The 13,318-nt window shown below is 39.4% G+C and overlaps 1 long non-coding RNA gene across 1 annotated transcript; it reads right to left on the reverse strand.

The window, feature by feature from the left end:
• Positions 1 to 11,829: 11,829 nt before the first annotated feature.
• On the reverse strand, positions 11,830 to 12,907 carry LOC129348493 (uncharacterized). The gene is made up of 2 exons (XR_008601024.1): positions 12,165 to 12,907; positions 11,830 to 12,050 (listed from the first exon to the last, which is right to left on the reverse strand). It is a non-coding gene; the product is annotated as an uncharacterized LOC129348493 (long non-coding RNA).
• Between the last annotated feature and the right edge of the window lie 411 nt (positions 12,908 to 13,318).

The raw sequence follows: 13,318 nt of genomic DNA on the forward strand, positions 1-13,318 counted from the left end.
CTTATCGCATACATCTTGAATCTTTTTGGACAAATTTGGAGTAATTTCATATAATTTCGAGTCAATCTGGAAACGTTTTATCTCATTAGGAGAAGTTTTTGACCCATTTTTACCAATTTTCTTCTGGTTTTGAACAACTTTGTACTTTGGAGTCATTTTTTAATGTTGTTATGAGCAGGTTTTTGAGGCATTTTGTACAATATTCAAACTTGTTTTGGACAAATTTAGAGTTGTGTAATGAGTTGTGTTCCAAGTGCTTTCTTGTTTCAAACAAGGTTTTGAGTCATTTGGCTCAATGTTTGTACTTGATTTGATTTGGATGACTTGGAGTGATTTCAGATACATTTTTTTTTTTAATCTTTTTGGGCAAATGTTTGGGTAATTTTATACAATTTAGTCAATTAGAAAAAGTTCTTGAATAATTTTGCACAAAGATTACACTTTTTTTGAGCAAATTGTCATTAGGATTCAATTTTGAACAGTTTTCAGTTATTTTACTTGAATTTTTGCCAAATTTTGAGTAAAATTGGTGAAATTGTGTTAATTGTTGTTGAGTCCAATCAAGCAAATTTTATTGTTACCTCAACTTGAATTCACTTTTTAATCCACTTCTGCACAAATTCTGGACAAATTTTGGGTAATTTCAGAAAATTTTTTGAGTAATTTTGCACTAAGTTTCATCTTTTTTGTCATTTTCATACCGTTTACAGTTCAAAGAAATGTTAAATGTTTGTTAAGAACATATATGCGTGTGTGTGTGTGTGTGTGTGTACATATATATATATATACACACACACACACACACACACACACACACACACACACATATACATAAATATATAAAATCACTTTAGATATTTTTTGAAGATTTTTACTCATTTTTAAAATATATTTACAAGAATTTCCTTGCCAAATTTAGGATTTTTTTTTTTTTTAAATAAAAATTTTAAAGGAAACTTTTAAGGAATTATTGGAATTTTCTTCCAGAAGGTTTTGCAAATTTTCAGAAATTTGGGGAATTTTTTTTTTGTTGATTTTTAAAATTTATTTATTTATTTTCAGACAAGGTAACAGTATTTTTTGGTGCCCGTAAATGAGGACAACAGGAGGGTTAAGTTAGCTCAACTTGAATTCAGTTTTCTGTCAGATTCCAGTGTAAATTCCACGTGATGTGAAGTTGATGCTACATTATGATGTTGACCCAGTTTGGTTGACAGAAATAAGCGATAAATTTCCTCTCAGAGTGCATAAATAGAGTGAAGTGTTGGTCTGTGGAAACTCTGATCTGTTAAATGTAGCGGCTTCCCATCCTTATTTTCCGCCTCGCTACATAAACGGAGCAGCATCACGTGACTCTGAGTGTTACTAACAGTTCACACCTCTTACCTGTAATCTGCAAGTTACCACGGTGTTGCAGTTGTCTGTTCAGGGTGAAGTTCCAGGAGGGATTTAGAAGTTCAGTCTGTTCAGAGCTGGATTTCCTCACATCAGTGGGCTGGGAGGGTGAGGAGAGGTGGAGGTTTTCAAATGTCAGGTCCAGAGAGATCGACAGACTCTCTCCAACCCCCTCCAGTCTGGCAAAAAATGGAGTCGTTCTTTTCTCTCTGCAGACAAAGTTTTAATGCTGGAGAAGAGAGGAAAGTCTGAGTTAGCACTCCGAATGTTAAAATATGCTCTGAAAAGTCCATAAAAGTCTGAGTTTATGTTAAAATACGCTCTGAAAAGTCAATAAAAATCTGAGTTTGTTAAAATATGCTCTGAAAAGTCACCAAAAGTCTGACTTTATGTTAAAATACGAACAGAAAAGTCATCAAAAGTCTGAGTTTATGTTAAAATATGCTCTGAAAAGTCACCAAAAGTCTCTCTGTTTGTGGATTTAACACTGAATCTAACATTAGATTTGAAGCCGGCTTAAATCAGACACCAATACTTCAAATTAAATTTGTGGGGGTTCTTTGTTTCCCAAGTTATTTACATCTAATAGAATTTATACAATGAAATGTGTTTTACAAAAACCTATGGCGCAACACATTAGTAGAAATATGAGAAACAGCACCAGAAATAGTACTAAAAACAGAAACATACGGCTGTGGCACCTAGTGGGCAAATAAAACAGTTAGGTAAAGTTGGCAAGATATTCACAGATTTGGACTACCGGCATCTATAACTCATGAGATATACGTTGCAATAACATATTGCCTCTTTCCCATCGTTGTAAGCTACACAATGTGCTACAAGGCCAGTTTTATCAAAAGTCGCTGTCTTTCCAGCTGCAGAAATAACACGGATGTCTATGCGCAGCTGGCTGTGCAACGAGTGAACAGGGACTGTCTGCAAATAGCAAAACTGCTGCACCAGTGAAGGGAGACACTACACAAATATTCAAATACTTGATTTTTATACACTGCAGTGTATAAAAATGTATTGATGCCGGAAGTCCAACTCTGTGAATATCTTGCCAACTTTGCCTAACTAAATAAAACCCACACTTACCACACTGCCTTGTATAAGCCTCTGTTCGAAACACATACTGCAGTAACACAAAAGCAGTTACAAACATCTCATCATTAACCAACACAAAAATACAATGCATATAATAATACATTCATATTTCATGGAACTAAGAACGTAAGATGATACACTGGAAGTATCATACCTCGCACACGAACCATTGGCACCAGCAGCACACGTGCAGCGTTTTTTTTTTTTCTTTTTTTTTGTCTGCATTTGTTCTCATTGTTTAACTCCACAAAAGAGGTGTCAACATTGTATGAGATTGATGCATATTTTAGTCTTGCGGCCAAATATTTTAATATTTAATAACGTGCAGCGTTTTCATTCTCTAACCGTCGGCACTCCTCAGCACAGTACACAGACATAAAGTGGATTTTTAATGCAAATAAACAATTTACCACCCTGTCACTATATTTCATAATTCAGTCTTTCACAGCACGGTATTATTTACATTTCCTATTGTCCCACAATAACCAGTAACCCTTTGTTCTGTTAACACAACTTCCAGTATCTTGCCCTTTGACCTCAAAACTACCACCAATACAACAATAACAATATGCCCCCTGCTGTCCAAAACAACAATCAGCAGAAGAGTCACACAGGGATTTCAGTGGTTTTCAGTATATTTACTTGCCTCTGTTTACCACCTGGTTACACCTGTATAGATTTTTTTTTTTTAGTCATTTCAAAGAATTTCAAGTCAGTTTTTATCTTGTTTTGAGGTATTTTGCACAATATTGTAACTTCTTTTGGACAAATTTCGAGCATTTGAGTCATTTCAGAGTCAGTTTTTATTGTTTTTGAGCAGGTTTTGAGGCACTTTGCATGATGTTTTAACTTGGGTTAAGGGTTTGGTCTGGTTAACAAGCCCGTTTGGGAGTTAATGGAGTATGCGTATTTGATGTAGAGGTTGCTTAGGAGACACAGGACTGGGAAAGAGCATTTGTAGTGCCGAGCCAAGCTCAGGCACTGCCCCCGGTACGAGACCTGTCCCCAGACCGTGATTGGATAGAATGACAAACAGCCCGAAAGCTTGGTGCGCACCGAGTGAGTACCTGCCATCCTATATGAGCCCAGACTCCAAAAGCAGCCCTACACTAGTCCAAATTGGTGGTTCAGGTTTTGAAGGTTAGGGTTAGAGGTCAAGGAGTTAGGGTTAGAGGTCAGGGGTTAGGGGAGGGGGTTAAGGTTACAGGGTTCGGTCTGGTTTATAAAGTCCGTTTGGGAGTTGTGGGAGTATGCGTATTTGATGTAGAGGTTGCTTAGGAGACACAGGACTGGGAAAGAGCATTTGTAGTGCCGAGCCAAGCTCAGGCACTGCCCCCGGTACTAGACCTGTCCCCAGACCGTGATTGGATAGAATGACAAACAGCCCGAAAGCTTGGTGCGCACCGAGTGAGTACCTGCCATCCTATATGAGCCCAGACTCCAAAAGCAGCCCTACACTAGTCCAAATTGGTGGTTCAGGTTTTGAAGGTTCTAGGGTTAGGGTTAGAGGTCAGGGAGTTAGGGTTAGAGGTCAAGAGGTGAGGGGAGGGGGTTGAGGTTAGGGTCAGGGGATGGGGTCAGAGGTCAGGGCTAGGTGTAGGGTCAGAAGTCAGGCTAAGTCTAGTCAAGTGGCTAATGGTCCCAGTCTTGGTGGATCTAAAAGCCTGTAGTTAGGTCCTGTGTTACCTATTAAAGAGACCGCCTATATTGATTCAGTGTTTCAGGGTCTCTGGGTTGTAAGGTAATCTAGGCCTAAATGTTTTATTAATTTTAGGACACGTCATCAGTAGTGGACCTTGGGATCAACGAGTGTTTCGGCCATTATCACTAGACACTCTCCCCCAAGGGAGGCCCCGCCGAGACTGATCAGGTCTCAGAGTGCGTCCTGTCGTCAATTGCAAGTCTTTTATTTATTTATTTATTTATTTATTTATTTATTTATTTATTTATTTATTTATTTATTATTTTTTTAAAAGAAAATAAGTAGATTTTGTTTATTTTATTCGTTCTTGGGTCTAAGGTCTGTTTTGCGATGATCAGTCTTGTAGTCAGGTGAGTCAGGTAGGTACATTTGTGGTTTGTTACAGTTGACTACGAAGGATTGTTTTAAGGTAAGTAAATCTATTTATTCTATATTCTACCCAAGTATCGTTGTTTTACAGGTAAGTGTTTTGAGCTGTTCTAAGTCAGTTGTTATTACAGGTTTCGGGGTTTTTTTTAGAGGTCAGTCATAAGGGCCGAATATGTAAAAGTCTTTTTGTCTTAGAATTTAAGGTAGAGGGAGTGAGAGAAAAGAGGTCGGATAACGGTCCTAGGTCCCGGTGCATCCACGGCCTGGTCCCCTACATCAGGCCAGGGGATGAGAATGTTAGGGGGTCAGGTCAATTTGAAGGAGTCCAATTGGTTTTTTTTGGCAGATTCAATTCAGCGTGTGTGGTGCAGAATGGGCTGTTGGGTGGGTGAGGCTAAGCCTTCTAGAAGACTGGGCAACGATTGAGGTGCTGATGCCCTGGACCACCACATCCTGCATGCTGTTCCTAGAGTCGGAACCCAGGAGGGCCGCATACTTACCGCCTACATAGGTTAACAGGTTGCTTGTTATCACCGTTAGGTTACTACAACCTGCCCGGATAGGCTTGAAGAGTTGGATGTCTCGGTCCCTTGAGGTGGGTGAGGCCTATGTTAAGTACCCCCAACCTAACCTGTGATGTACAGCTCTGTGTAGACTGAGTCGTTCAGGAGTTAGGTGTTGGCTTTCCCGCTTCAGCAACTCCTCCTTCATAGAAACTGTGGAACTTCCCTTTCAGACTGGTGTCGAGCTTCTTTTGGCTGGCACACTGCATCAAGAGTTCCCGTGTCTGTCTGTGCATAGAAAGACAATAACATGGGATAAGCATTCTGGCTGTGGTGGATGTTTTTATCACACAGTGACTGACAACATTGACTGAACCAAACATCTCCATTAACCGACTTAAAATGTTGCCACACAATATTAAACTACAGCACAAAGCCTCCAGAAGCTAAACCCTAACCCGCGAACACACACCGATTAAATGTGTACTAGTGTTTTCAGCCATTTTATTTCATTTGAAAAAGGAAAACGTAAAACACCTGACAGAAATGTATGTCTGTCCTAACCCAACGTCTACTGACTGGTTTAAGGAAATGTTTTTCTCTACATCTGCAGACTGCTGTAAGAATCAACAGTTGAATTTGTAAAACTCGCATGTAGAATGACGTATTTCGGTGCATTTGCTTGCACGATCACAGAGACAAGTTTCTAGAGGCTGAACACGAGGACTTTATGGCATGCTTTTGTTTTTATAGCACATCCTGCTTTTGTTTTTACAAGATAACATGCTTTTATTTTTATAACATATCCTGCTTTTGTTTTTACAAGATAACATGCTTTTATTTTTATAACATATCCTGCTTTTGTTTTTACAAAATAACCTTGGATGTTATTTTGAAGTCCCAGTGGATTCTACAGCAGGCATGCAGGCAAGCAGACAGACTGAAAACAAAAAGAGAGATCAGCACCTTCACACTTCATTATCTGACGTCTGCATAACGAAATCAGATCCAGAGTCAGTCAGTGGATGAAACCTCCAGAAACAGATCCAAAGTTGAATTCTAAAAATAAAACTATAATAAATGTTTGAAATTAATCCAAAAATATTTTTTAAATTTTATATTGTTTTGTGATGGTTTTGTAGCATTTTCGGATGATTTTGAATCTTTTACTCAAGGAAAGCATGATGAGAACATGCATATATAGAGAACAGAATACACAGATTTTTAAAAAATTTATTTATATTTATTTTAATTTATTTATTTAATGTATTTATTTTAATTATTTATTTACTCATTGTTTTTTTTTTTTTTTTTTTTTTTTCCCCAACCAGGGGATGAAGCCTTGTATTTTGCAGTATTTTAATTGGAATGTTATAGGGTTAGCCCCAACCCACCCCCCACACACCATGGTGGGTGAGGACCGGTGAGAGGAGGAGGAGGCCCGTGAGAAGAGGAGCTGAAGGAGGTCCGGCGAGAGGAAGAGCAAGAGGAGTTACTAGAAAACAACGACGACGACAACGACGATGACAACAACAATAATGAGCACAGCAAAAAACAATTTGTCATCAGTTTGTGAATTGAACACATCAAAGTGTATAACAGCTTGCAAAAACGTGTGTTCAATGTGGTCATCAGTCCAGCTGCAAAAACGTACATAGCCGTGTACAAGCTGAGCTGCATGCGTGAGCTAACCCTATCCGTGCATTATGTCTATTTTGGCACTGGGTTAGGGGTTAACTAAGCTAACCCTAGCCCCAACCGAACAACCCTCACCTGCACCCGGTCCATTTGTCTCCCAGGCAGGGAAACCCACAGGTGCCTCTCCTCGGCCATCGCAGCAACATGGAACTCGATGGTTTCTCTGAAACCACAGAACACAAACAAAACACGGAAATTTTGATTGAAAGATGCAGCGAAATGACCACAAAAAACACAATCATTGCCATGAAAAGATGCAAAATCACCCACCGTAACCGCAAAACATCTTGGGGAAGATCATGTGACCGCTAATGCTATCAGCATAGGCCTCTCCTCTGATCTCTAATCCTGCCTTCCCATGACGTCCGTTAGCATTGTCGGCTGGCTGGCTGGCGCGACACCTTTGTTTTCTTCTCACCCACTTGACTGGTAAACAGATTCCCAAACAGACAGCAACGAATCGCACAACTGCTGCAGCCTCGGTCGAGTCGAGCTGACTACTCTTAAGTGTTAGGGATACTGCGAGTGTCGCCTGGCTGTTTAGCAAGCGCATTTTCTGGCGAGCCAAATGCTAACGCTATTTGCGTTTCCCATTATACACGGTCAGCTAGCATCGCGGCTAGCTACCTAGCTAGCGCGAAGCGTTTTTCGGTTCCTGTTGTTGTTGTTCCCCCTACTGACAAACATTTTCCTTTACTCACCAACGAAGCCCAGCCTCGGTCGTGGACAGAAAGATCGCGGTTAGCTCCTCTTATATGGAGGACTAAAAGTGCCAAAATTAAATAAATAAATACATCATTAAATAATTAATTAAATATGTCATTAATTAATTAAAATTGGAATTAAATATTTCATTAATTAATTAAAATTGGAATTAAATATTTCATTAATTAATTAAAATTGGAATGAAATACTTAAATGTGTTATTAAATAAATATATCATTAAATAATTAAATATGTCATTAATTAATTAAAATTGGCATTAAATATGTCATTAATTAATTAAAATTGGAATTAAATACATAAATGTGTTATTAAATATGTCATTAATTTATTAAAATAACAATTATTTTAAGTAAAAAACATATTTCATTATTTCACTATTTAATTAATTATTTCATGGTCCTTGCGTTGTATGGAGGACTAAAAGTGCCAAAATTAAATAAATAAATACATCATTAAATAATTAATTAAATATGTCATTAATTAATTAAAATTGGAATTAAATATTTCATTAATTAATTAAAATTGGAATTAAATACATAAATGTGTTATTAAATATGTCATTAATTTATTAAAATAACAATTATTTTAAGTAAAAAACATATTTCATTATTTCACGATTTAATTAATTATTTCATGGTCCTTGTGTTGCAGTGGATCATGAATTAATTTTATCTGTCAACCTCGCCCGTCAAAGTCCGTGGGCGGGACTAACGTGAATCTAGTCTAATCCACTGCTTTTGTCTGCCTTGAAACCGGAAGTAGAAGTCTTTCTAAACATGGAGGCTGTGTAGAGGGAGAGTCGCTGTGAACTTTCTAGAGAGTTGGTGAGAGACCTTGCAGAGTATGTGGAAGCAGGACCTGCTGACCGCGAGCATGTAGCGTGTAAAGCAGAGGAATTTATTGACGTTGTTGAAGTTATTTCCGCACTTTCCGACCAAGATGTTGACCGTAGAGTGACTGCAAATTTAGAGGAAGTACTCCGCCGGTTTTCTGGTACCAGGGTGCAACAGGAGCACACACAGGGACCAGGGCGTTTGGCATACCGAGGGAAGTTCTGGAACATCACGTTCTTTGTGGATTACCAGCCTGTCAAATTGCAGCGATGCTCGGAGTGTCGAGCGCTTTTCCTTTAGGACCTACTCGGCGCGGCACGGCTCCGCTCGTCTTTGTTTAGCCGCGATTCCACAAGCATCTACTCGGCACGGTACGGCTCGTCTCATCTTTGTTTGCGAGCGTTTCCATACGGACTAATTTTCAGCACCTTCTCGGCTGAGGTTCCCAGCGAGCTGAGATAAGCCGATAATGTGGCGTTTACATAGTGCAGGCCACTGATTGGACAGGGAGTGACGACACAGAGCAACTTCAGCACGAAAACAAAATCCTGCATTAAAAAATGACTGTAAACAGCGACGGTGTGCATTGCTCTTCACGAAACTCTCTGTTCTTCATAATTTTAATGTGACAGCCAGACCTGTACCGTGGGTGAATGAAGAGGTCGAGACTTTGTCTTTGGTGGCGGACCAAAGAATACAGAGAGAGCTGGACGGAGAAAGTTTATCAGGAGGTCTCTGAGCGGATGGCCGCTCACATATACAGTAGACTGTATATAAAGAGGACAGAAGCAGTGTAGGGAGAAGCTGAAAAAGCTCAAAAATGACTATCGGTCCACCCAGGACCACAACGGCCGGCGTGGGTCAACCAGGAGGTGTTGGAAGAGGTTTAATGGAAGCCATTTACTGGCACCGATGGCTACATCGCACCGGCGAGCAACAGGAGGGAGACTCAGCCGCTGCATTGTTGGAGACGTTCGAGGACGGTGAGTGTTTTGTGACTTCAAGAAACTTATACATCATTTATTCCATTGGTGGCAACCTTCTTTTAAGCAAACAAGTATTTTTAGAAAGTAACGTCGTTGTCTCCTGTAGCAGACAATAAGATAACTAGTTAGCCATCGGCGCTAACTCCGTGCTCTGCTTGTATTTCGTGCTGCTGTTTCTAACGTTTAGCTCTCAGAAGCTAATACTTCAGTCAGCATGCCGTGTTTTTCTTGTACTTAGAGTGAGTGTTTATTTCTGTTCAAGAATCCCTTTCCACATGCGAAGCCTACTCCACCTCCGTCGCGGAGCCCCCGGCTGCCCTGTCTCCTCTCCAGCACCAGCTCGGACACCGACACCAGCACGTCACAGCAACGTCTTATCACCGGTAAGACACGGTAAACAGAGAGCATGGTTGATTTTCGTATTATTATTACTACAGGTGTAAATGCCTGCAAGCATGATCAGAACACGAGACCAATGACCAAGAATTGAGGCAGGTGTAAATGCAAACTGTGCAGCAGCCAGCTCAGGAACGCCTGATGAAAGCTACATGTAGCTACAGTGGACACATAAACAGAACACATGCAGCTGCATTTATATTTCCATTGACTTAACAAGTAAGTCACTCTAATTAATTTACGTTCTGGTGCGGTGTAGTATTGCAACCATTCTTTCTTATAGTCACTAGGTAGCTGTGAAACTGAATGAAAATATACATAAAAATGAGAAAACACAGCTCTTCTTAGCAACTCCAAAATGTGCACAGGATGAAATGAAGTTCACACCACGTCGTTTTTGTTTGTGGTGGAGCAGTTACTGCTTGTGCTTTGGTTAAAGCGAAGAGTGCCAGAAGTTTATTAAAGTATCAAAGACATGATCATGATTGAAAATGGATGGACGGGTGGCTAAACACATCACATCATAGCTGTGGAGTCCTTCCAGCTCCTGGGGACTACAATCTCTCAGGACCTCCTGAAAAAGGCTCAGCAGAGGATGTATTTCCTACGACAGCTGAGGAGACATGGCCTGCCACATGAGCTGTTGATCCAGTTCTACACTGCAGTCATACAATCTGTCCTGTGCACCTCTGGATCAACCACACAGCAGGACAGAAACAGACTACAGCCCATAGTACGGACTGCAGAAAACATCATCAGAGACCCCACTCACCCTGGACATTTGGACTACAGTGCCTGTACAACAAAAATCGCCACTACTGTGTTTATAGCAATTACCATTTTGCTAATGTGTTCATACATTCCAGTCTAGCTGTACATTTCTGTTTATATTGTGTTCTATTTTACTACTATTTCTTTTTCCTCCCTGTTCCTCTTTCTATTGTTTATTTTTTTATTATTCTCTTCCATATTCCTAGGATGACACCAACAGCCGAAACCAAATTCTGTGTATATTGTGTACTTACTTGGCCATTAAAGCTGACTCTGATCACTTTTCTGTCTTTGGGTCTAGGCAAGAGGAAAGGGGGCCACAGAAAATTGGACCTTCCTAGCGTACTTGTGGAGATGCAGGCTGAGGAGGAGTGGAGTCATGCCCAGCATGATGAGAACATCTGGTTGCTCCTCAGCGAGGCAAGAGAGAATGAAGCTGCCCAGAATACTGCCTTCAACCAGTCATTCCTGGGTGTGCTGGGGCAGCTGGGGTAGCTGGGTAGGCAGTGGGCAGCCGGCGAGTGTGAGCGAGTCCACCTCCCATAGACTTGAGATTTACAAGTGCTGGTCATATAATTAGAATATCATGAAAAAGCTTGTCTTTTGGACAACTGTCAGGTCAGTAGTCTTCCCCATGATTGTGTAGCCTACAGAACTAGGCTGAGAGACCATATAAAGGCCTTTGCAGGTGTTTTGAGTTAATTAGCTGATTAGAGGTGTCTTCAATATTGAACCTTTCTACAATATTCTAATTTTCAGAGATACCAAATTTGAGATTTTTGTTAGTATTCAGGTATAATCATCAAAGAGAAATAAACATTTGAAATATATCAGTCTCTGTGTAATGAATGAGTATAATATACAAGTTTCACTTTTTGAATGGAATTACTGAAATAATGAACAACTTTTTTCATGATATTCTAATTATATGACCAGCACCTGTAGTTGTATATAGTTTTACTTTTAGTCCTCCACTGTAGGAGAGGCCCACCACAGTTTGTACTTTGCACATTGTAAATAGTTTTGATTTTGCTGCTGACTAATAAACTATTTTGTGACTTATGTGATTGCATCATAACTTTCATTTTGTCTGTTAAGACACTGGTAGAAAAGAGTCAACAGTCTGAACCAAACAATTCTATATTCCCTAATAATGTATTTGTGTTTAATGGGATTTAACATGTTTTAACACAAACTCCTTTATGGTTCATAATTCTGGTGACTGAATTACACCAAAGCAATACTGATTTATCAAACTGGAATTTTCTTAAAACAGCTGTTTTAATGTTTTGGCGTTTAATTTTTTATTTAATCTTGCTAACCTTCACAAACAAACAATAGCATAGACACATCTACAAAAGTTTATTGTCAGAATTGCATTAAAGAAAACAATAGCGGTCCGGGGACAGAAAAACAGAAGTATAACAAGAAGAATAACTTTGCATGACACGTAGTGCATCAGTGCATCCTGTACATCTCTGTCCTCCTCCTCTACACCTTGTGCCACTGCAGGCTCATGTGCTGCTGCTTCAGGTAAATCCCATGAAGTCTCATCAGAGAGCATCTGAAACACATACACAGCATACATATTTTAATACCTAATAGCGACAAACTGCAGCCATTACAGGGTCGTTCACAGGACTGATACACGATAGCTAGCGAACTAGCATTAGCTTACCCTCATATGTCGTCTCGTTCATATCCTCTTGTCTTCAGCTTGATACTGCTGTATCGCCTCCCAAACTCTCCTGTGTGTCTCCTCAGTGTTTCGACTCGCCGCTCTCAGCTTTCTCCGACTCTTCTATTACTCTGAATCTGACAGAAAGCCACAGACCGAGCAGCAGGTGTACTATCGCCTCCATGTACATTGTTGCATTGCGTTTGTGTCGCACAGAAATGACGGTAAGGGACTTTCGGGCCACCGTGCTATGACGACTCACCCACGATGAGGTGGTTCTCAATGTAATGGAAAAACAACTAAACCGAGACGAGCCGTGGCGCGCCGAGTAGATGCTAAAGGAAATGCTAAAGGAAAATTTGTCTTGCACCGCATGTATCAACATTTGGGAAAGAGGACCGAGTCTTTAGCGGTTGCTAATAAAGTTTTGTTTTATTGAGTATCCAAACCAACGTAGAGGTGAATAGCGCCACCCAGTGTATCGGAATGTGTTCACAAGCTCTGCGTCAATCCATTATCTGGAATCGATTTGCCTTGACTTGATGTGCAGGGTAACCAATCAGGTGTTAGGATCCGCCCACCGACTTTGACGGGCGAGGTTGACAGATAAAATAAATTCATGATCCACTGCAACACAAGGACCATGAAATAATTAATTAAATAGTGAAATAATGAAATATGTTTTTTACTTAAAATAATTGTTATTTTAATAAATTAATGACATATTTAATAACACATTTATGTATTTAATTCCAATTTTAATTAATTAATGACATATTTAATTCCAATTTTAACTAATTAATGACATATTTAATTATTTAATGATATATTTATTTAATAACACATTTAAGTATTTAATTCCAATTTTAATTAATTAATGAATATTATTAATTCCAATTTTAATTAATTAATGAAATATTTAATTCCAATTTTAATTAATTAATGACATATTTAATTAATTATTTAATGATGTATTTATTTATTTAATTTTGGCACTTTTAGTCCTCCATAGCCGTGCACAAACGATGACAGGGCAATTTCTGCAAGAACACAATGAAAATGGACCGTGTAGTTAAACATCACATGTAAGCATATAACAGGCACAACTGGAGTAAAAAGTACATGTAAGCATATAACAGGCACAATTGGAGTAA

This window comes from Amphiprion ocellaris, unplaced genomic scaffold, assembly GCF_022539595.1.
Source record: "Amphiprion ocellaris isolate individual 3 ecotype Okinawa unplaced genomic scaffold, ASM2253959v1 Aocel_unscaffolded292, whole genome shotgun sequence".
Lineage (NCBI taxonomy): Eukaryota > Metazoa > Chordata > Actinopteri > Pomacentridae > Amphiprion > Amphiprion ocellaris.